At 41.1% G+C, this 22,221-nt stretch overlaps 1 pseudogene; it reads left to right on the top strand.

Moving 5' to 3' along the window:
- Nucleotides 1-4,251: 4,251 nt before the first annotated feature.
- LOC142452764 (glyceraldehyde-3-phosphate dehydrogenase-like) lies at nt 4,252-5,299 on the top strand (annotated as a pseudogene).
- Nucleotides 5,300-22,221: the final 16,922 nt, after the last annotated feature.

Genomic DNA, 22,221 nt, shown 5'->3' with positions numbered 1-22,221 from the left:
AAAGCCCAGTTCACTTAGTGGGGCTTCCACATAGTGTTCTTCTGGTGTGTCCTTCTGGCCTATGAAGGATGTTGTGAACCTTGAAAGAACAGAATCTAAAGTCCCAGTAGGCACACAGCCTGTATCAACAAGGCCTGGAGAGAAACAACATCAAAAGTGTCCAATTAGGAACATAGTAGCCAGTATATCTTCTTCTTGGGTTCTATATAAGTATTGTTAAACAGTTTTCCTGATGGAAAGTTGCTTCTCCCTTTTACCTATCAACAGAAATGCTATCATTCTCTCCAAGATATACAGGTCTCCCCCAACCTCTATTTGAATTTCCAGTAACATCTGATTATCATTCTGGTCAGAGTGACTGTTGATTTTTGGGGACCGTAGCACAATTTTTTTATGGCAGCAACTGAGCAATTTCCCTTTTTCCCTGCGGTTTGGAAAATTAACCCCAGCTAAGGTGGTCTCCTCTGTTGAAGTGGTTTTTATGATGTACATGTAGACAGGGTGATAAATGGTTCATGGACACTAGACAGCCTCTCTACCTTTAAAAAAATCTTTTTATTGGGGGCTCATACAACTCTTATCACAATCCATACATCATCCATCGTGTCAAGCACACTTGTGCATTTGTTGCCATCATCCTTCTCAAAACGTTTCCTTTCTACTTGAGCCCGTTGTATTAGTTCTTCATTTCCCCCCTCCGTCCTCCACCCTCCCTCCCTCACGACCCCTTGATAATTTATAAATTATTATTATCTTGTCATGTCTTGCACTGTCCAACGTGTCCCTTCACCCACTTTCCAGGTAGGGTGTTACATATAAATAAATAACTGTGATTGGTTCCCCCTTTCTCCCCCACCTTCCCCTTCCCCTCTTGGTATGGCTGCTTTTGTTACTGATCCTGAGGGGTTTATCTGCCTTGGATTCCCTGTGTTTCAGCTCTTATCTGTACCAATGTATATCCTTTGGTTTAGCTGGATCTGTAAGGTAGAATTGGAATCATGATATCGGGGGAGGGGGGGAGGAAGCAGTAAAGCAGAGGAAAGTTGTATGTTTCATTGGTACTATACTGCACCCTGACTGGCTTGTCTCCTCTCTGAGATCTTTCTGTAAGGGGATGTCCAGTTGCTTTGTGTTTCCACTCTGCACTCCCCCTCATTCACAATGATATGATCTTTTGTTCTTTGATGCCTGATAAATGATCCCTTCAACACCTCATGATCACACAGGCTGGTGTGTTTCTTCCATGTGGGCTTTGTTGCTTCTCAGCTAGATGACTATTTGTTTATTTTCAAGCCTGTAAGACCCCAGATGCTATATCTTTTGATAGCCGGGCACCATCAGTTTTTCTTATGTACTTGCTTTGTCTTCAGTGATCATGTCTGGAAGGTGAGCATCATGGAATACCAGTTTAATAGAACAAAGTGTTCTTGCATTGAGGGAATATTTGAGTAGAGGCCCAGTGTCTATCTGCTACCTTAATACTAAACCTATAAATATGTATGCACAAAACCTATTTCCCCATCCTCATATATAAGTATATTTACATATGTACATGCCTATATTTAGACCTTCATAAATGCCCTTTTAGGCTCTCTACATTATTGTGTTGGAGAACAGATTGGAAAACTACATGACCTCGGAGCATAGGACTCCTAGGACTCCATAGTAATGGAGTCATACAATATTTGTCCTTTTGTGATTGCTTAACTCACCTCAGTATAGTAGTTTCCAGGTCCCTCCATGTCATGTGGTGCTTAATTATTTTTATTTAGAGATGCATAACATTACATTATGTGCATGTATCAGAATCTCTTTATCCATTCTTCTACAAATGGGCCTTGGGCTATATCCAATTTTTGGATTTTTTTGAAGCCCCCAGTCTACAACTGACTATAAGGTAACACCAACCCAGAACATAAGATTAAGGCAATTGTTTTCTTCTGAATTAGAAAGTGGCATGAACAATAAAGAACGTGACCCATAATGAGAGGGGCTTCCCATCCACTTTCCATCTTAGGGCATAATTTCATGAGAAAAAGTACCTTAGATTTCTATAGTTATGCTACCTAACTTTTAAATGTTTTTATCAAGGTAGAAGTGGAATTGGTTGATCTCTTAATTAAAATTCAAGAATAATATTTAGAGAAACCACATAAGGATCTACACTTCCATGCAGATTAAAGTGGAATGTTACTGAGCCAGTATTCTTTTTTTAAGAAAAAAATTTGTAATTTTTTTCAAATTTGTCTGGTGTATCCAAATTTTTATCGTTCCATCTATATTTTAATCGGTTGCACTGTTCCTTTCATTTAAAAATATTCTGATCAAATGACGTTGCAAAGGAAGGATCACAGCGCCTCAAGTTCACAAGAAAGGCAAAGGGAGGGTGATTTCCTCTCTGCACAAGTATCAGACAGAGGGCCTTTAGAAGTAGTACACTCACGTCCAGAGAGCACCCTCACGGTGTGTATGCCCCACACCTCACGGTGTGTATACCCCACACCTCACGGTGTGTATGCCCCACACTTCGTGCACTGTCCTTGAGTGTCAAAATGGTCAGTAGACTGGTTGTAGGCCATCCACACTTGCTCTCCAGCAAACAGCCACATTTGCAGTTCTTTCTTTCAGGGTGAAGCAGTGATCTATTTCTGCAGGTGTTACCATATCTCCTTTATTCATGAAAATCTGGATCCACTTGTTCTGTTTACCTCTTACATAAAAATAGCCATGCCCATGCAACATATGCTGAAGTTCATTGTCCAAATGTAAATGTTCCTCATAAAATTCTTAAATCGTTCTTCATAATTTGGTAGTCTTTATTTTCATGCTGCTAACCTGCCCATCAAAGAGTAGCTTCACCCTTTTCTGATCTTCTTTATTATTGATCCTTCTCAATTAGGTGCCTGGAAGTACTCCACTTCATAAGCAATAGTTTTGCCCAAAGGGACCCCATTTTACTTGCTCTGTGATCCAGATTTTTGTTCCTTGGTCCAGGACAGTCAATGTTCAAGGGTATCTGTGTTTGGAAGACACACTCTACTCTTGTCTCTTTTTTCCTGGATGGAAGTGGGATCCCCTATTTTTGTACTGAGATGCTCATTTGAGCAGGAAGGCAAAACTGACCGATCACCACAGCACAGTTGCAAGTTTTACAATCACAATTAGCCCTGTTAACAATAGCCCACAGCTAAACCACACAGTCCTATCAGCATCTCCTTCAACCTTCTCTCACCTAGACTAAGCATCCCTAAATCACTGGGTGGGAATTACAAAGACTAGGGATAGAAAAGGCATATCGAGTGATTTCCTGGACCACAGCTGCATGCAGTCAATACCAACTCACGGCGACCCATGTGTACAGAATATAGCTGCATTCTGTGGGGTTTTCAAGGTTGTGACCTTTTGAAAGCAGATTATTAGGCCTTACTTCTGAGGCGTCCTTGTGTGAATCTGAGCTTTCAACATTTTGTTTAATATTCTAGCACTCAACCAACATGCCACTCAGGAATTTCAGAATATGGGAGCTTATATGTCAGAAAGTCATTTTAGACTGATGGATCTACTTTGTGAATTTATCTATGTGCATATTTTTTTTCTCAAATATAAATTGAGGGAACACATCCATCAAGATAATTTGTTTTGCAATACTTGGAAATTCATGTAGCTGAAAAAGAGAAGTTTTTAAACCTCCTGGGATTTTTTAAATGAAATACAACACACAAAAAGTAGATTGGGGATGGGGGAGTAAAGTCTTATGGTTGTAGAGTGTTTCTAGGATTAAAGTGGACAGACCTGAAGTAAAGTCTCCTTCTGATTGTATACACAAGAGTTTTTCCTCTGTGAAGGATGTAGGAAGCATTTTGAGAGCCCACAGTGAACTAGTTAAACTCATGAGTCATGCTACATACAAACCTAAGTGTTTATGAGTTTAAAGTTCTCTTTAATCTATCTAAATTTCTATGAGACTTCAATTTTTTCCCCTGTAGGAAAACTGGTGATACTTTATGATACTAGTGTCTTGTTTAGCAAATTATTATAACTTGATATTCATTTGCACAACCAAAATATATCTTTTCATAAGATAAAAATCATATCACTTAAGAAGCCCTGGTGGGCTCTCTGCTCCTCCTCGTGCGACAGACAGCCGCCTCTCCCGTTCCCGTGCAGTCCCAGCCGCATCCCCGAGACAGGACGGTGAAGGTCGGAGTGAACGGATTCGGCCGCATTGGGCGCCTGGGCACCAGGGCTGCTTTCAATTCTGGCAAAATGGACATTGTTGCCATCAATGACCCTTTCATTGGTCTGAACTACATGGTCTACATGTTCCAGTATGATTCCACCCACGGCAAGTTCAAGGGCACTGTCAAGGCTGAGAATGGGAAGCTTGTTGTCAATGGGAAGGCCATCTCCATCTTCCAGGAGCTAGATCCCACCAACATCAAGTGGGGCGAGGCCGGTGCCGAGTATGTCGTGGAGTCCACCGGTGTCTTCACCACCATGGAGAAGGCCGGGGCTCACTTGAAGGGCGGTGCCAAGAGGGTGATCATCTCTGTCCCTTCTGCCGATGCCCCCATGTTTGTGATGGGCGTGAACCACGAGAAGTACGACAACTCCCTCAAGATTGTCAGCAATGCCTCCTGCACCACCACCTGCTTAGCCCCCTGGCCAAGGTCATCCATGGCAATTTTGGCATCGTGGAAGGACTCATGACCACAGTCCACGCCATCACTGCCACCCAAAAGACCGTGGACGGCCCCTCTGGGAAACTCTGGCGCGATGGCCGTGGGGCTGCCCAGAACATCATCCCTGCATCTACTGGCACTGCCAAGGCTGTGGGCAAGGTCATCCCGGAGCTGAATGGGAAACTGACTGGCATGGCCTCCCGTGTCCCCACCCCCAATGTGTCCATCGTGGATCTCACCTGCCGTCTGGAGAAAGCTGCCAAGTACGATGACATCAAGAAGGTGGGTGAAGCAGGCGTCCGATGGTCCCCTAAAGGGCATCCTGGGCTACACCGAGGACCAGGTGGTCTCCTGTGACTTCAACAGTGACACCCACTCTTCCACCTTTGATGCTGGGGCTGGCATTGCCCTCAACGACCACTTTGTCAAGCTCATTTCCTGGTATGACAATGAATTTGGCTACAGCAACAGGGTGGTGGACCTCATGGTCCACATGGCCTCCAAGGAGTAAGAGCCCCCCTGGACCACCAGCCTCAGCAACAGCACTAGAGGAAGAGAGGCTCTCAGTTGCTGGGGAGTCTTTGCCCCCAATTCAATCCCTTAACATACTGAGAATATAACATCGGAACCCCCTAAAGGAAGGGGAGGGGCTTAGAGAGCCCGACCATGTTATGCACCATCAATAAAGTACACTGTACCTAGAAAAAAAAAAGAAGCCCTGGTGATTCTGTTGGATATGTTTTGGATTGCTAACTACAAGCTTGATGATTCAAACCTTCCAGTCACTTGAGGAGAAAAAGATGAAGCTGTCTGTTCCCATAAATATTTACAGACTCAGAAACACTACATAGGGTTGCTATGAGTCAGAATCAATGTCAGTGAGTCCGGTTTTAGAAAATATATAACGCCCCCACCCCCTACCAAAAAAAGAGAGAAAAAGTATTGAAATCAAATTTACTTTATTTATTTATTAACTTCCTTATATAATGGTTATATATATATATATCCATAAAAGCTCCTAGAGATTTTTTTTTTTAATTTTTTTATTTTAACAATTTATTGGGGCTGATACAATTCTTTTCACAGTTCATACATATACATACATCAATTGTATAAAGCACATCTGTACAGGCTTTGCCCTAATCATTTTTTTCTCTTTTCTTCTTTTACATTTTATTAGGGACTCAAACAACTCTTACCACAATCCATACATATACATACATCAATTGTATAAAGCACATCCATACATTCCCTGCCCCAATCATTCTCAAGGCATTTGCTCTCCACTTAAGCCCCTTGCATCAGGTCCTCTTCCCCCCCCCCCTCCCCATTCCCCCCTCCCTCATATGCCCTTGGTAATTTATACCTCGTTATTTTGTCATATCTTGCCCTATCCGGAGTCTCCCTTCCCCCCTTCTCTGCTGTCCCTCTCCCAGGGAAGAGGTCACATGTGGATCCTTGTAATCAGTTCCCCCTTTCAAACCCACTCACCCTCCACCCTCCCAGCATCGTCCCTCACACCCTTGGTCCTGAAGGTATCATCCACCCTGGATTCCCTGTACCTCCAACCCTCATATGTACCAGTGTACAGCCTCTGTCCTATCCAGCCCTGCAAGGTAGAATTCGGATCATGGTAGTTGGGGGGAGGAAGCATCCAGGATCTGGGGGAAAGCTGTCTTCTTCATCGATACTACCTCGCACCCTAATTAACCCATCTCCTCTCCTAAACCCCTCTATGAGGGGATCTCCATTGGCCGACACTTGGGCCTTGGGTCTCCACTCTGCACTTCCCCCTTCATTTAATATGATATATATATATACATGTATACACATACATATATACATATACACATATATACACATACATACACACACTTATATCTTTTTTTTTTTGCATGATGCCTTATACCTGGTCCCTTGGGCACCTCGTGATCGCACTGGCCGGTGTGCTTCTTCCATGTGGGCTTATTTGCTTCTGAGCTAGATGGCCGCTTGTTCACCTTCAAGCCTTTAAGACCCCAGACACTATCTCTTTTGATAGCCGGGCACCATCAGCTTTCTTCACCACATTTGCTTATGCAACCATTTGTCTTCAGCGATCCTACCATGGAGGTGTGCAGTCAATGATAAGATTTTTTGTTCTTTGATGCCTGGTAACTGATCCCTTTGGGACCACTCAATCACACAGGCTGGTGTGTTCTTCCATGTGGGCTTATTTGCTTCTGAGCTAGATGGCCGCTTGTTCACCTTCAAGCCTTTAAGACCCCAGTCACTATCTCTTTTGATAGCTGGGCACCATCAGCTTTCTTCACCACATTTACTTGTTCACCCACTTTGGCTCCAGCCGTTGTGTCGGGAGAGTGAGCATCATAGAGTTCCAATTTAATAAAAGAAGGTATTCATGCATTGAGGGAGTGTTTGAGTAGAGGCCCAAGGTCCTTCCGCCACCTTAATACTTGACCTATACATATAGACACATAGATCTATTTCCCCATCCTCCTATATATATTTGCATGTACATGTCTTTGTCTAGACCTCCATGAATGCCCTTTGACTCCTAGCTCTTTCCTCCATCTCCCTTGACCTTCCTCCTGCCCTACTACCATGCTTCATTGCCACCTGGGCTAGAGTATACCTCTTCTCTAAGCAACCTTACCCTTGATCATTTCCCACCAGGCCTGCCACTCCCCCTTCTCTACCATTTGGGGTCCCATGGTTTTCCCTTGTCCCTGGGTTTGTTAACACCACTTCCTTACCCTCCCTACCCCCCCACCCCAAGTCCCCCCGGAACTGTCGGTCCCGTTGTTTTTCATCCAGATAGTTCATCCAGCCTGTCCTATTCAGACAGACCTGTGGAGTCACTAACATGCATGAAAACTAGACAGAGGAAAACAAAGCAACAGTATACAACCAGACAACAAAACAACAAAAACAAACCACTGAAAAAGAACAGAACAAAACAGTTCACAAGAGAAAAGCTTGTAGTTAGTTCAGGGATCGTTTGCTGGCCCTTAGGAGCGTTTTCCAGTCCAGTCTGTTGGGGCACCACGCCCTGGCCAAAGTCCACTTTCAGCATTCCCTGGGGACCTTGCCACTCCATTCCCTTGCTGTTCCGCTGCACTCCCCCAGTGATTTGCCTCGGTGTGGTGGGATCAGGTCAGGTGCAATTCCCACACTGTGTCTCCGGTGCTGTCCCCTGTATCGCCCTTAGTCACTGAGGGGCATCATGTCTCATAGTAGGGCCAGCCATGTTGTTCTCTCTGTGGACTGGCTGCTCTACTCAGGAACATCATCATCACGGCCTGGCGGGCCAGGCTGTGCTCCACTCTCTCCTCCTGCCCCTTCATCTGCTCCCGTGTGCTCTGATCAAATATGTCCATCTCCCATAGCTGCAGAGTCAATGTCGTCCTTTGGAACAAATTCTTTTCGGGGGAGGGGCAGGAATCCACTTAATTTATGGTGCTGGGGCCAGCCTCCCAGACCTCTCCACCGGTTCCCTCCTCCACGGCTCCTAGAGATTTTATAAAGACTTTAGAATAGGACATATGATATAGTTTAGAGTCTGAAGTAAAAATGTAAGGTTTGTTGAAAATGAATGCAGTGTGTACTAGTCTCCATAAAATTTGAATTGTGATGCAATATTTAGATTGGCTATGATGATCAAATGTAGATAAGCTTGCATCTCCAATTGAACTAAGAAATGTAAGTCAAGAGTTTTGATATTAAACCTTTGTTCTGAAAAGAAACCTGGGCTCTCAACCTGAAAGTGATTTCAATGAGGCTCTTTCTCTCCAAGTTTGGGGTAGGCACTGATTCACAGGAGAGCCTTGCATTTTATTTTCTTCCTTTTCAGTATTAATTGTGTCTGCCTCACTATATTGTGCAAATAAAGAACACTTGACAATCATTTTAGATTGTAGACAGAGGTAACTAATGTCTTTAACATGCACATCCTAGGGATTGCTTTCCCAGTGAAATTCAAATAAACATGTATTCACTCGGTATGGACAATTAACATAAAATTTAAATTTTATAAAATGTGAGCTTATGAGATATAGCACTCTCATTATACTCACCACTGATCAATAGAATGCTATTACATAATAAAGGATAGAGAACCTTTTATCATCCTAAATATTAAAGGCATGCACCAGGTCAGATTAGATACCTTATTCATTCAACTAACATTTTTTATGTTGAATTTTATAGCTTGACTATAAAATTTGGTCAAGCTGTTTAGGACAGGCAGAAAACCAGACTAGTCATGAGGCTTGTGAGGAATCAAGGATGATTGACAGGTCCCACTGTGGTCAGACCTATCTCACTAGCAGGACAATTGGGGTCCACTCATCTGAGAGCCACACCAGATGGGAAAGCACATTCAGTAGACCGTGATTACAACTATAGACTTGAGTATATCCACACCCATGAAGTTGTTGAAGCACATGTTGTACATGGGCTTGCCAGAAGTTTGAGCTAGATTGATGACAACTCACAACAGTTGTAACAATATGCTTATTCCATCTTGTAGGGCTTGCTTGTTAGACATCTTAAATAAGCTGAGTCCCAGACAGCTCTCTCAGATGGCACCAAGTCTCACAGCATATTTACAGTTATACACACACACACACATACACACAATTAAACACCACCTAAATTATGGGAGAATATTACTACAAGGGGTGTTTGGTAGGGATGGTATGATATTTTCATCGTTCCATATAATATTTTATTTGTAAATCATCTATGAGCAGCTTTTAAAAAATAATTTCATTGGTAGCTTTTCAAGGTACCTAACCCCACCCTCAAAGTCTTTCCAACCAAATTCTATTGTTTTTTATGTGTGGTGTTCTGAGTAACCTGATCTTATACATGACTATGATCTCTCAGTGGAACCTAACTTAGTTGTTAGCTGAATCTGCTGTTTCTTCTTGCCACCACTTCTGGGACTGGATTGTTCAGGATGCAATGGGAAGACCTAAGAGGGCAAATCAAATAACTTTCCTGGAGGAAGTCAGGCAAGTAAAGGTAAACAGGAAACACATGTGCAAAGACAAGGACTCTGTCATCAGCAGAAGAGCAGTAGTGTTTTTATAAATAGATATTAAAGAAGAATATAATTTATTGACCTTAGGGGGAGCAACCTGAATAGGAATCTCGAAGACCTTCCACACCAAACCTTCTAAATGAAACCAAGAAGCATGAATACAAATTTCAACAAAAATTATTTGATCATTTAGAATGAATAAAGTGACCCATAATAAGGTTTGGCTTATAGGAAGAGCATTTTAAATAGATTAGGTTGATGGGGAGCAAGAGCATGGTAATCCAGGTGAGAAATGGCTGTTGTGTGCATTAAGATCCTTGAAGTACAGCTGGGGAGAGAGACACAAACTAACAGGGATTATGGGGTAGAGAAAATATTAACAGGTTTGGGTTTTGATGGGATATTGGTGGAATAAACAAAGAGAAGGCACGTAGAATTACTTGGCAAGATGAAGATTGATATCCAGGAGGCGTCTTTTGAGAGAGATTTAAAAGCAAAACAAAAGGAAAAAACAAAGAAACAAAAACCCAACGTCCTGCCATTAAGTTGATACCACTCATAGCGACCCTATAAGATAGGGCAGAATTGCCCCTGTGAGTTTTCAGAATGGAAGGAAGTAGAAAGCACGCCCCCCCCTTTTTTTTCTCCCAAGGAGCACCTGGTGGCTTTCAACTACTGAACTTGTGTATCACAGTCCAATTCATAACCATTGTGCCACCAGAGCCCCTCCTGAGAGAGTGGCTGTGACTTTAATCAGGAAGCATGCGAGGTGGCTGCTGTGAAGGTCCCAGCAAGTCTGTTCTGACTCAAAGCAACACCCTGGACCCCCAGTGGAAACACTGCCCTTTCCCGCACATCCTGCCATGCGTCGTTTGGCTTGCGCCCACCGTTGCAGGCTGTGTCCATCCATCCTTGTGAAAATCTTCCTCTTTGGCTGATGCTCTATTTTACGAAGCAAGATGTCTTCCAGAGACTGGAGTTCCCTCCTGATGACATGTCATTTATTTGATTTTCATATCTGATTCCTTTCTTAAACTCATATGAGAGAGGGGAAAGAAGATCTACCAGGTGTTTGTCATTAAACTTCACTGATTATGTGGAAGAGCTTAATACAATACAGACTCAGCCTAATCATGGAATTTTGCCTTTTACATTTTTAGTTAGAATTATAAGCTGCAGGAATATTAGTTATTTCCAAATAAAAATAATTCTCTATAGAATTCAGAAAAATCTTGCAATTCTATTAACCAGAGGTGATAAAACAGAAAGAAAGCAACCTCTTGCTTTAACCTTGACGTTTTTACAGGAACTTTCTGCGAATAAGGGGGCAGACATGATACATAATATGGAGAGAATTGGTCTTGATTGAACTTAATTGCCTGGAGGGAAACAAAAACAAAACAAATAAATAAGATAATTAATAAAGTTCATCTACATCTTAGATCTGAAATTATGAAACTTATTAGTAGAGTTTGAACCCAAAGGTAAGTCTATTTCAGGTGTCTTCCCCAACAGCCACCCCTACTGCCAACGTTCTGTCCTGATTCATTTTCGCATGTAGCAGACATTGTGCTCTCCAGATTCATTCTCGAGTTTTGAAGTTGTAGTTTGTGAATATACTCTTATTCATTCATTCATTCACTCATTCATTCAACAACTAACTAACTTGTTTGGTGCCTGCCAAGCACCGGGAAATACTGGAGATATGGCAGTGAGTAAAGTTCATTCCCGCCTGCATGAAGTTGTCTTGTTTAGGGAAGAGACACAGAATAAGCAAATGCGAACATAATAAGGCGGACAGTGATCGTTCAAGAGAACAAATCAAGCAAGTGCCCATGCGGGGGCTAGAACAGGAGAACCAATGACTGGGCCGGAGAAGATCGCATTGTTAGGTTTTGAGCTCAAACACTTGTGGGGTAAGAATGTTCTAGGCAGGAAAGTAGAGCAAAAATCATCCTTAAGGGGATATTTACGTATCTATTGACTGTTTTAGCATTTATGCTTAAAACGCAAGAACAAAACCCCACGAGACTCCGATGAGGAAGCCCTGGTGGCAGAGTGGGTCACTGTGAGAACCCACCAGCAGCTCTGTGGGAGAAATATGGGGCTTTCAGCTCCCCGAAGCTTTCTAGCTTGGGAAACACGCAGCGCCAGGTTTCTCTGTCTATAGGGGACCTCTGAGTCAGAGCAGCGGTGCTGGCGGAAAATTTGTTGTGTGTTGGAGACCCAGATTGGAAGAAGCTGTTGGCGTCCTTTTACCCTCATCAGCCGTGTTCAGTCTCCCAAGTCCCAACTTCTATGACCGGCTCCTTCCCGGTGGGTTTCAAACCGTGTGTTTTCCGCCCTAAACTCACACAGTCTGATTCACTCTCCACAGCGTGAAAATGGCTTTTATTTTTTTAATTACATAATTTAATAGTGGGCTGTACAGCTCAGCACAATCCACACATACACCCACTGTGTCAAGCGCTTTTGTACATTTGCTTCCCTCATCATTCTCTAAACATTTGCTTTCTACTTGAGGCCCTGGTATTCGCTTTTTCCCCTCCCTCCCCATTCCCCTTTCCCCATGAACCCTTGATAATTTATGAATTACTCCACAAATCCACGGTCCGTCCCCCAAGGAGGAGGTTATATATACATCCCTGTAATCTGTTCCCCCCTTTTCACTCACCTTCCCTCCACCCTCCCAGTATCACCACTCTCACCGCTGGTATTGAGGGGTTCATCTGTCCTGGATTCTCTGTGTTTCCAGTTCCTGTCTGTACCAGTGTACATCCTCCGGTCCAGCTGGATTTGTAAGCTACAATTGGGATCATGATAGTCAGGGTGTGTGTGGGGGGAGCATTAAATAACTAGAGGAAAATTGTGTGTTTCATGATTGCTACACCACACCCTGACTGGCTCGTCTCCTCCCCACGACCCTTCTGCAAGGGGATGTCCAATTGTCCACAGATGGGCCCTCAGTCCCCACTCCACACTCCCCCTCATTCACAATACTATAATTTATTTTGGTCTTTGATGCCTGATACCTGATCCTTTTGATGCCTTGTGATCTCACAGGCTGGTGTGCTTCTTCCATGTGGGATATTTTGTTTCTCAGTTAGATGGCTGCTTGTTTATCGTCAAACTTTTAAAACCCCAGACTCTATATCTTTTGATAGGTGGGCACCATCAGCCTTCTTCAACACATTTGCTTTTGCACCCATTTCTTCAGCGATCGTGTCAGGAAGGTGAGCATCTCAGACTGCCAAATTGTTAGAATAAAATGTTCTTGTGTTGAGGGAGTACTTGAGTATGGGCACACTGTCCATCTGTGTCCTTAACACTGAACCTATAAATATATGTACATAGATCTATTTCCCCCTCGTTGTATATAAATATATTTACATCTGTATATGCCTGTATTTAGATCTCTGTAAAGGCCCTTTGCCTCCTAGTTCTTTCCTCTATTTCTTTGTACTTTCCTCTTGTCTCACTATAATGTTCAGCCACTGATCAGGTTATGATGAAGTACGTGTACGTCATGAGTTCTTTATGCAGATTACATGAGTTAGCCCAGGAGCATATGGCCTTCAAAGCAAGAAAACCAATTTCAAACTAACAAATATCCATTCTCTAGAGAGGGCTTGGCCTCTGAATAAATGTCTATTCCTGTCTTCTCATAGCATGCCATCGTATCATATTCGTCCTTTGTGGCTGACTTATTTCCCGCAATATAATTACTTTCCAGATTAAGCCAAAATCCTTCAAGTATGCATCTTTATTTTTAATGGCTGCCCAGTATTCCATGGTATGTTTGCACTACATTTTATTTGTTCATTAAGCCATTGCTGAGCACTTTGGTTGTTCCTATATTCTTATTATTGCACACAGTGCTGCAATGAACTTAGATGTGCACATGCCCCGCTCTCCTGTTTCACTCAATCTGTGAACATTCTAGCAGAAGCTGTCACGCTTAGGATGATGTGTGTCTCCACTTTCCTTTCCTGATCCACTTACCACCTTGCCCTGCCTGCACTCTGCTCTGAGCGCTTATCTGTATAGACTGATGGGCTCCCTTGCCATCCGGCTTCTGTTGCCAATGGATAGACAAGTCGAAGATCAGAAAACAGGAGAGTAAGGTCAAGATGTTTCTTCTTCCAGACTCCTCCCTCTGAGATTGCCTCTGCTGATTTCATCTTGGGTTGATGGTCACAGTTTCTTGCAAGGTCGGGTTCTCCGCACTGCCCTCGCTTGTAAGTGCTGGTGACAGCAACATGTTCTCATGCTTCAGTCTAGGACGAGGAGTCTAGGCCTCTCTCTCCCTCTCTCTCTGTAGACAATCACTTTTACTAAAACATTCTCAAATTATCTTAATTTAAGTACTGTTTTTTTACCTACTTGCCTCATGACTAGTAAATGAAACATCTCTGATTAACTTACTAGGAAATGCTATTCCCTTTAACCTCTGCCAACTCTTTTTCAACCATCTAATCTTTACTGAGAATATGGCTAGATAATTTCTGCAGCTTAAGAGGGCATGTGTTGCTCATCCTTCCCATTAGCCTTCTTACCCACTGTCTAATCAATAATAAAGACTCTTATCAGTATTCCCTATACTTACTCCTCATTTCCACGAAGATCACAGCCTTGAGCAGTCTATGGAGCAGTTCTAGTCTGTGCTGTAGGGTTACTGTGAATTGGAACTGACGTGATAGTAATGGGTATACTTTCCCAACATAAAAATGTGTGGAAAAATAAAACAGATGGTTTCTATAATATCCTATTAATTTTATTGACTTTTATCACCAATTTATTTCAGCTAATTGTTATAGTAGGGCTAGATCTTGAATCTTTTTACTTATTCAGAAACATTCCATTTAGAAATTTTAAATTTTATTATGCTACTTTCTTGATAATCACTTTCATCTTTTTAGTCATTCTGTCTTCACTCTCTTTCCTGGCTTTTTAATCACATGCAAATCTCTGGGCCTTTGTTCTCTAATATGATAGCCATTAGCTATATGTGGCAATTTAAAGTTAAATCAAGCAAAACTAACTGCTACTATAATGTTTGCTCCTCACTTGTTTTGGCCATATTTTAAGAGTTCACTAGTCCCTTCTGACTGGTGCCTACCTTATTAAATGGTGTAGAATAGAAACCATATCCTCTCATTACAGGAAATCCTACTGGATATTGATATCCTCATTTTACTACTCAATACCATTTCTTGTGGTCTTTCCTCTATTTTCCCATTAAACCTCATCTCATAATTTATAATTCATAATCTATATCTTTATTCTATTGATAATTTATCTAAATCTTAATTCATAGCATAATTTAATGAGTAAAAAATACAGCCTTGAAGTCAGGGATTCTGGGGGCTTTAAATCTTGGCTCTGCTATTTCCTATTTGAGTTTTAGTTTCCTCCATTGTAAAATAGGGGTCGCTCTATTAACCCAGAAATATTGGTTGGGTGATAAATCTCCCCTCTCCTCCTAAGTCTCAGTGACTTCTAATGGGCATTTAGTTTTTGATCGTGGGCTTGTTCAGGTGTGTTTTCATCTGGATAAAGAGCCAACCCTCCCTGGCAATGGAAAAGAACAAGAGTTCTTGAGGAACCAGGATTCTTTTGAAAACTTTAGTTCATAATTGTGACATTGCCAAATCTCTCACATCTCAATGGTATAACTATGTCTACAGGAGTCACAAAATGAACAAACCGTTTACAACAAACAAACAACCTCTCCCCCACGCCATCTCCCTGCCATTGAGTCCATTTCAACTCATAGCCACTCTAGCACAGAGCAGAACTGCCCTGTGCGTGTCTGGGACTACTGTATTTCTTTAGCGGAGTGGGAAGCTTTGTCTTTCTCCAGCTGAGTGCCTGGTAGTTTCAAACTGCCTTCCCCTCAGTAAGCACCCTGACTCCTTACTATTATGCCAGAGAGTGGGTGGGTGGTGGGGATATTTGGTGACCATTAAAGAGTTAATGTTGTTGTTGTAGTTAGATGTGGTCCAGTCCATTGTGAGTCATAGAGACCCTGTGTACAAAAAACAAAACACTGCTCAGTCCCGTGGCATCATCACAATCATTCCTATGTATGATTCTATTGCTGCATCCGTGTGTCAGTCCGTCTCGTCAGGATCTCCTTCTTTTTTGGCTGCCCCTCTGCTTTATCAAGCACAATGTCCTTCTCCAGGTATGGTCTCTTCTGATAACAAGTCCAAAGTATTTGATATATATAGCATGTGTGTGTGTGTATGTGTTTACGCTTACTGCCACAGGGTTGATTTCAATGCAGAGTGACCCTATAGGGCAGAGTAGAACTACTCCTGTGGAATTTTGAGACTACAAATCTTTACAGGAGGCAAAAGCCTCAATTTTCTCCTGCAGAGTGGCGCTGGGTTTGAATCCCTGACTTTGAAGTTAGCAGTCCCATTGCCACCAGGGCTTCTTAATTCATCTATAGTATGTTGAAAAACCTTGGCAAATTGAAAGTGTTAGCTGAATAATTGGTGCCGGTCATTAAAATTTTAATTTATCTTGCTTCAACATTCCATCCTATTCTTCTCAATGCCTAGTTCAAACTTTTATCACTTTCTTCTAAATTACAAGACTCTCTTCCACTTGTCTCCCACTAGGTGATTGCCTACTTGAGAAGCATAATTGGGAAAATCAACTCCATTAGATGGGTCTTATTTATGCTCCCAGACTTGTCTAGTCAACTTACAAATTTGGCATAACCCATTTTCATTCTTCATTCGTTTCCCCCACGTGTCAGTGATTAAATATCTGTTCCTCTCTTCAAGGCCAACTTTGCTATTTGTGTTCTTCATACTATCTATTTCTGCCTATTCTGGTGGTTGTTCATTTATGATTTTCCTTCTTTCATTTATTCAGTTCCTTCCCAACAATTCATTTTCTAGACAGGCTATTTATTTTATACAACTATTACAATGTCTTCACTGCTTTAAAAAATGTTGCTTGCATTCATATCTTCTTTAAGCTGCTTCTATTTATACCCCTGTATACCCACAGCATTGTACTGTAGCTGTGCTGTATGTTTCATATATAAATATATTTGTTGAATATATCAGTCTCCTCCTTCCAGCCCTCCTCCTAGTCTTATATTTTGTTCTCTGTATTACATTGTGGGTGGTCATGGCTTGACTCACTAATAATAAACACTTAATGCATTTACAGTAGTTCCTATGTAGCCGATCCCAGTCTAAATGGTGTGAGCAAATCAATCATTGAAATAATCCCTTGATATGGGAATTATTATTACTAGTTTAGACCTGAGAACATAGAGACATGAAAAATTATTAAGATACAAATGTGAATCACTTTCCATGTGACTATAGAGAAAAGTAATTTGAGAAACAGAGAAAGGTTATAGATATAATTTGGTCCCAGCCTTATGACTCTTCAAAGCTTAAGCCTTATGTCTCTTCCATTTGGATTTTTTCTAATAGTAATTGATGAAGTTCCAAAATAGGTAGCTTGAAGGAGTCAGAAAATGAGCAAAAATCATTACTCAGTTGGTTTGTGCACCAGAATATAAATGAAACATCCTCCACACTCCCCTCTTGTCAGTTTCTGATGAAGCCTAAACATTTAATTTTCATGTTAATTTATTCATTCTGCTGTTGCCATGGTAACTAAACAATGCTACTTTCTGTTCCTGCAGGTATTTTACAAATAATTTTTGAAAAACAAGCAATAATCCATACTTTAACAACAACAACAATAACAGCAAAAGATGGTCAATATGGTCACTATTGTTTATGAGTTTCTTAATGAATGGATATCATTTTTCCATGTGGAAAAATTCTGTTCTTTAAAGACCACATCATATTATATCTATTACTGGAGGCAGGCAGTCAGATTTATATTAACATAGAAGTCACAAGTAGTGTGTGTGATTAATGCCACTGGATTCTGCACTTGAAAATGATTAAAATGAGAAAGTTTATGCTGTATATATTGAATATATTTTTAATGACAAAAAATGTAAAACAAGGAGATCAGTTTAGATCTGATACCCACCCATAAAAAAATCAATATGACCGAGTCACAACTTACTTGCCTTAGCAACAGGAGAGTTGATCATTTCCTATTTCTGAAACTTGTTTAGCTTCTTGGACATAGTTCTGCCTTCATTAGTTCATTCTATACTTTTTTATTCTGGATATTTTTACTCATATTCTCCATTCACTGTTTGCTTCTCTCGTTCTCTGTATTTATCCAAAGAACTTGACAACTTGCTTAGCCCAGTGTTGTTGTGTAAATCTATAAATTCCATGATTTGCCCGATGGACCTATCCTTAGGATATGAGATGTTGGCATAAGATGCTGAAATATGTAAATATATATTCATTATATGTATTTATCTTATTATATTGTCCGTAATTTACCTGTACTTTTGACTTTTCCTTCCTATAACCTGTCTCCCTTGAGGTCTTTCTTCTTGGGAAAATATTCCACCACAGCAAGCAAATATTGGTTATAACAAGACCTGGCATACAGAACATACGCAGAAAATACAAGTCACATCTTTTAAGTGATGCTGAAACCAAAGAACTTTTGTCAAGGAACCAAAGGTTTCCAGAAAGATGGCACCAGGCACTCAGACAACATTTGAAAATAGGAGGTTTGATAAGCCATTTCCTGGTTAAGAATCATAACCCCACCCTAATGCATACTCATAACTAGTCCTTGGAAACTTGTTACATATCCATGTTGTTGTTGTTACTAGGTGCCATCAAGTGAGTTTCAACTCACAGCAACTCAATGTGCAACAAATGGAAACACCACCTATGTTATCCTTATAATTGCTTTCATGTTTGAACTCATCATTGCAACCACTGTGTCAATCCATCTCATCAAAGGCCTTCCTTTATGTTTTTTTTTGTTTCCCTCCACTTTGTCAAGCATGATGTCCTTCATGAGAGGCCAAGTCTTGCCATTCTTGCCTCTAAGAACCATTTTGGCTGTACTTTTTCCAAAAGACGTCTGTTTATTCTTTGGCAGTCCATGCTACTTTCAAGATTCTTTGATGATATCAGAGTTCAAATACATTTATTATTCTTTGGTCTTCTGTTCAATGTCCAACACACAGAAATACCATGGCTTGGGTCAGGTGGTCAGGTGCACCTTACTCCTTAAAGTAATGTCCTTGCTTTCAATCCTCTAAAGAGGTCTTGTGCAATAGATTTAAGTAATGTAGTGCAGTTTTTAACTGCTGCCTCCATGAGCATTGATTGTGGATATAAGCAAGACAAAACCCTTGACAACTTCTATCTTTTCCCCATTTATCATGATGTTATCATTGAGTTGTAATCCATACCAAAGGTTGCAATCTTTGATCTTCATCAGTGAGTGTTTCAACTCCTCACTGATTTCAGCAAGCAAGGGTGTGTCATCTACATATTGCAGTTTGTTATTAAGTCTTCCTCCGACCCTGATGCCACATAATTCTTCATATAATCCAGTTTTTCTGGTGATTTTCTCAGCATACAGATTGAACAAGCATGGCGAGAGGATACAACCCAGATGCACATCTTTTCTGATTTTAAACCATTCAGCCTTCCCTTTTTCTTTTCCCACAGCTGCCTCTTGATCCATGCACAAGTTCTACATAAGTACAGTGAAGTGCTCTGGAACTCCCATTCTTCTCAGGGCTCTCCATACTTTATTATTGTCCGCACAGTTGAATGCCTTTGCACAGTAATTAAAACTTAAGTAAACATCTTTCTGGTATTCTCTGCTTTGAGCCAAGATCCATCTGACATCAGCAATGAGATCCCTTGTTCAAAGTCCTCTTCTGAATAGGATCTGAACTCTGGCAGTTCCCTTTCAATGTACTGCTACAATAGTGGTTGGATAGTCTTCCTCAAAAATTTACTTGCACGTATTATCAATGATATTTTGGTATAGTTTGAACATTTTGTTAGGTCACTTTTCTTTGGAACGAGCACAAATATCAGTCGCATCCAGTCATTGGTTGAGCAATCTGTCTTCTAAATTTGCTGGCACAGACCAGGAAGTGCTTCCAGCGCTTCATCAGTTTGCTGAAATGTTTCAATTGTTATTCCATCAATTCCTGGAGCTTTGTTTCTGGCTAATGCCTTCAGTGTAGTTTGAACTTCTTCCTTCAGTCCCCTTGGCTCTGGCTGATATATTATCTCCTGACACGGTGGACTGCCGACTAGTTCTTTCTGGTACAGTGACTCTGTATTCTTTCCATCTTCTCTGATGCTTCATTTCTCATCCAATATTTTGCTCCTAGGATCTTTCAAAATTGCAACTTGGGGCTTGATTTTTTTCTTGAGTTCTTTGTTTGAGTTCTTTGAACTCTGTTGGATATATTCTTCCATTTTAATTTTCTAATTCTAGCTCTTTACTATTTCATGATAATATTTTACTTTGTCGCCTCTAGTTGCCTTTGAAATTTTCTATTCAACTCTGATTCATTCTTTCTTTTAATTGCTTTAGCTACTCTGTGATTCAGACCAAGTTTCAGACTCTTCTGACATCCAATGTGATCCTTTCTTTCCTGTCTTTGCAATGACCTTTGTAGGTGGGATAGCCTCAAGGTAGACTCATGGATTTGTTTTCACCTTTTTCAGCTTTATATTGAATTTACATATGAGCAATTTATAGTCTATTGCATAGTCAACCTCTTATCTGATTTTAGCTGCTGATATTTAGTTTCTCCATCCTCTCTTTCCACAGATGTAGTCAATTTGATTTCCATGTATTCCATCTGGGTAAGTTCATGTGTATTGTCAGCTTTGTGTTGTTGGGGAAAAGAGGTATTTGTTATGAACAAGTTGTTGGGCTTACAAAATGTTATCACATGTTCTTTGGCTTCTTTCCTTTCATTTAGTTATTTTAACTTTCCTTTTCTAAATCCTGACTCAAGTATGGTCCTTTCAACTAAGACTGTCCTGAGTCATTTCCAAGGTATCCAGTTTTATCTGGTCCATTGTCTTAGCAACTGTTGCTTAGAACGTGGAGGTTAATAACCTCTTTACCACAGCATAGATATCACTTTAATCACTAACTACTCTTAATTTTTCCCTATCTACAATGCCTCCCTTCTTTTCGAGAGCACCGATCTTCTACCATCGGGTCCCACAATTTTTTCTTCTCAAGTAGATCTGAAAATACAAATTCAAGAGGACACACATATTAACTTTATGTAGACACTGAGTCATTTAGGGTAACAGCACTGTTTTTATCAACTTATCACCTGTGTTTAGGGTACCTGGTTGGCTTGATATCACGAGGTGTTGAAGGGATCAGGTACAAGGCATCATCAGAACGAAAAACATGTTACCATAGTGAATGAAGGGGGAAGAGCGGGGTGGAGACCCAAAGCCCATTTGTCGGCCACTGGAGATCCCCTTGCAGAGGGGCCTAGGGGAGGAGATGAGTCAGTCAGTCAGTGTGATGTAGCACTGATGAGGAATACAGCTTTCCCCTAGTTCCTAAATGCTTCCTATCCCTCCCCCGCTGCCACCCACACACACTATCATGATCTGAATTCTACCTTGCTAGTCTGGCTAGACCAGAGGAGGTACACTGGTGCAGATAGGAGCTGGAGGCACAGGGAATCCAGGGCAGATGATACCTTCAGGACCAGGGGTGTGAGTGGCGATACTGGGAGGGTAGAGGGAGAGTGTGTTAGAAAGAGGGAACTGATTACAAGGATCTATATGTGATCTCCTCCCTGGGGGATGGACAACAGAAAAGGGGGTGAAGGGAGATGTTGGACAGGGCAAGATATGACAAAATAATAATTTATAAATATCAAGGGCTCATGAAGGAGTGGGGAGTGGGGAGGGAGGGGGGAAAAAAGAGGACCTGATGCCAGGGGCTTAAGTGGAGAGCAAATGCTTTGAAAATGATAATGGCAATGGATGTACAGATGTGCTTTACACAATTGATGTAAGTATGGATTGTGATAAGAGTTGTATGAGCCCCTAATAAAACATTTTAAAAAAAGAATGGACAGTAATTTTTTATTCTATGTATCTACTTCTACTAAATATTGGGGCCACCTATAGACAAAGCTTCATTTCTATCACCAAGAACATGTTTTCAAACTACATTTCCTCCCTCTTTGTTTCCAACTTTTTCATTCCAATCATCAATAATTATCAATGCATCTTTACTGAATGTTTGATCAATTTCCAATAGGCGACATTGGTAAAACTCTTCAATTTCTGCATTACTTGCTCCAGTGATTTGTGCCTAACTTTTAATAATAGTTGTACTAATTGGAATTTTCATATGGGGATAGACATTATTCTATCACAAACAACATTGTTGTGTTAGTCTGGGTGAAGTAGGGAAACAAATCTACAGAAACTCATATGTATGAGAGAGAGTTTTATATAAAGGGTAAGTGAACATTAGGAAAACATCCCCATCCAGTGCTGTCCAAGTCCACAAGTCCAACAGTAGCTCATATTTCCGACACCAATCTACAAAGTC

This window comes from Tenrec ecaudatus, chromosome 7, assembly GCF_050624435.1.
Source record: "Tenrec ecaudatus isolate mTenEca1 chromosome 7, mTenEca1.hap1, whole genome shotgun sequence".
NCBI lineage: Eukaryota > Metazoa > Chordata > Mammalia > Afrosoricida > Tenrecidae > Tenrec > Tenrec ecaudatus.
Note: the sequence above shows the minus strand (reverse complement) of the source record. Positions and strands in the feature narration are given on the sequence as shown.